Genomic DNA, 3,809 nt, shown 5'->3' on the forward strand with positions numbered 1-3,809 from the left:
AAACTTTTTAGAGTATTTCACTAATTCGAATTAAAATTTTTATTAAACTTGTTTGAAGAAATATTATACTAGAACATGATTTTGAGCTCGAACACACAAAACCTGTGAGATTTTGAGCCTAATTGATTGGTTGCATTTTATCAACCAACATTGTATTTTTGGTGTGTGTTTTTCTCTCTAAAATTGTGATCTTTGTCTTGCTTAATTCTATATTTCCATTGTTTGATGTATGCATGCACTTATGTGATTGAGGCCTTGTTTCACTAAGCTTACATACCCATATGGCCTTAACCTTTCATTATCCTTTGCAAACTAATTTGAGCCTATTTTACCCCTTTTATTTTTTACTTTAGCACATCATTAACTCTAAGCGGAAAACAATAATGTCCTTAATTTGAATCCTTGGTTAGCTTAGACTAGTGAGAGTGCTCACAAATTAAGTGTGAGAAAATTGGGATTGAGAACATTTGGTTTAAGAATTGGATGTTATATATCTTTATGAAAATGTGAAAGAAATGTTTAGGCCATGTTCATGCATTCAATAATTTAATCATATGCATTGAGAAAAACAAAAGAAAAAAAAAAGAAAAATAGGAATATATACAAAAAAAAAAAAGAAAAAGAAAAAAAAAAGAGAAAAATAAAAGAAAAAGAGCAAATAAATAAAAGGGGACAAAATGCCCCCAAAGTAAAAGGTGATAGCAATGCATATGTACTGTACTCGAATCAGGATGCATGAATATGTGGTAAACATAGTTAATGGATAGTTAGGTTTTGTATTGTGATTACATGGATTGTCTAAGTTAGGTGGAAAAGTTTAAGTTAATTAAGGATTCAAATTTTAGTCCACTTGACCAAATACAATCCTACCTTGACCCTAACCCCATTACAACCCTTAAAAGACCTCTTGATATGTGTATCTGTGCATTAAATTTTTGTTGATTGTTAGATGAAAAGCAAGCCTTAGAGAGCAAGGTTAGTAGAGAATTGAGAGAGTCGAACCTTAAACACCTGAGCGATTAGTGGTGTGTTTGGGAAACTCGTTGGAAGAGAAGAAGCACGTTTAGACTTCTTGAAAGTTTCAACTTTTGGTTTGGCAAATTTTTTTTCCATGAACGCAGAAGTGATTTTGCTACCAAAACCAACGTTTACAAGAAGCAACTATTTTTAGCTTCTGCGTTTTCCTAACGAGCTTTTAGCCATGGATACTAACTATTTATTTATCTTTTACCAAAAAGTGATTTTGAATGGTATAAACCAAACAACATTTATTTTACTATAATCAATTTTGATACAAAAATTACCAAACATAAATCACTTTAACACAAACTTACTTTTTATCAAAATCAAGTTTGCAAAATCAATTTTATGCAAACTCCCGTTTACAAACTGTAATCCAAACACACACTAGAGTGCATACACTTCCAGTGAGGGTTCGATGCTCGATTCTTTGTTCCGGGCTTTGATGAGCTATTTTCTTCTACAAGTTTACTTGTACTTCATCTTTATGATTTGAATTAGTGAAATCCAGTTCATATTTGTTCTTAAAGGATTTGTTTACTTTTAACCAAGTAGGTAGAAACATTCTGCATGTAGTTGCATTCATATAAATAGGTTGCATTTCATACTTTCTACCATTCCTCTTCACTCTTATAGTTTCTCTTGAGCTTAGCATGAGGACATGCTAATGTTTAAGTGTGGGGAGGTTGATAAACCACTATTTTATGGTTTATCTTGTGCTCAATTGAGTGGTCTTTATCAATTCTTTACTCACTTATTCATAGTAATTGCATATTTTCCTTCCTAATTTTGTGCTATAATTGAAAACATGCTTCGTCGCTCTTAAATTTACTACGTTTAATCCTCTCTTATTACCATTCGATGCCGTGATATGTGTGTTAAGTGTTTTTAGAGATTACAGGGCAGGAACGGCATAGAAGATGGAAAGGAAGCATGCAAAAATGGAAGGAATACAAGAAGTTGAAGAAATTGCTAAGCTGTCCAGCCTGACCTCCTCGCACTCAAACGGTCATAACTTGAGCTACAGAGGTCCAAATGACGCGGTTCCAGTTGCGTTAGAAAGATAACGTCTGGGGCTTCAAAATGATATATAATTTTCTATAGTGGCCGTACAGATAGGTGACGCGAACGTGTGCTCCACGCGGACGTGTTGTAGTGACAAAAATCAGCGTGTTTGAATTCGCAACCAGCGACATCTGGGCTGTTTCTGACCCAGTTCTCGGCCCATAAAACACAGATTAGAGGCTATAAAGTAGGAGAATGCATCCATTCATCATCGAACAATTCATACAACATTCATATTTCACAATTTTAGGTTTTAGATGTAGTTTTTAGAGAGATATGCTCTCTCCTCTCTCTTAGGATTTAGGATTAGAATTAGGATTTAGGATTTCTATTATGATTAGGCTACTTCTTCTCAATTTCCAGGTTCAATATTGCTTTTATTTATTTTTCCAATTTAATTTATGAATTTCCATGTTAGATTTGATTTCTTCTATTAATGCAATTTGAGGTATTTCAGATTTATGATTTTTATTTAACTTTTTATATTCTTGGTTTTAATTGATGAATTGAGAAATTGGAGACACTTGAGTTATCAAACTCCTTGTTGATTGAAAATTGGAATTCTTTGCTGATTGATTTGAATTCAATAACTATAGTCTTTTCTTAGGAATTGACTAGGACCTGAGGAATCAAATTGATTCATTCACTTAACTTACCTTCATAGTTCGAGGTTAACAAAGTGGGAGCAAAATCCAATTTTCATCACAATGATAAGGATAACTAGGATAGGACGTCCAGTTCTCATACCTTGCCAAGAGATTCTTTATAATTATTAATTTATTTTTCTTGTCATTTAATTTACTTGTTCCTTATTTCAAAAACCCAAAATTCTACCTTTTCCATAACCAATAATAAATCATACCTCCCTGCAATTCCTTGAGAGACGACCCGAGGTTTAAATACTTCAGTTATAAATTTTATTGGGCTTTTTTACTTGTGACAACCAAACTTTTGTACGAAAGGATTCTCTGTTGGTTTAGAAACTATACTTACAATGCGATTATAATTTTATAAAAATTTCTTTACAAGCAGGAAATCCGATCGTCAGTACTTCAAGCTGGTTTTTACTGGCTGACCTTACAAATGGAAGCAACAGAGTTCGTCAAAACATGCCCACCATGCCAGAAACACGCCAACTTCTATATCGCACCCCTCGAAGAGCTTATCTGCGTCACCTCACCCTGGCCATTCGCAAAGTGGGGATCGACCTCCTCAGACCATTCCCCCAGGGATCGGGGCAAGTCAAGTTCCTCATCGTTGGGATAGACTACTTCACAAAGTGGATTGAAGCAGAGCCATTAGCCTCTGCCACCGCCCAAAGAAGTCGGAAGTTGCTTTATCAAAACATTATCACAAGGTTTGGGGTCCCATGTTCCATCACCACAGACAATGGCACTCAATTCACCAACACGGACTTTAGAAACTTGGTAGCTGATTTAAAAATAAAGCACCAATTCACCTCCGTGGAACACCCACAAGCCAATGGGACAAAGTCATATTGGCTGGGTTAAAACAGAGACTACGGGACACAAAAAGAGCCTGGGCAGAAGAGCTCCCGCAAGTCCAGTGGGCATATCGGACGACCCCACACTCCACCACCGGGGAATCCCCTTTACGACTTGCTTACGGAATGGAGGCAATAATTTCTGTAGAGGTAGAGGAAAGATCTCCTAGGGTGATCTTCTACAATGAGGATACCAACTCCCAGGCACAAAGGGAAGAGC

Source organism: Arachis ipaensis, chromosome B05 (genome assembly GCF_000816755.2).
Source record: "Arachis ipaensis cultivar K30076 chromosome B05, Araip1.1, whole genome shotgun sequence".
NCBI classification, from domain to species: Eukaryota; Viridiplantae; Streptophyta; class Magnoliopsida; order Fabales; family Fabaceae; genus Arachis; species Arachis ipaensis.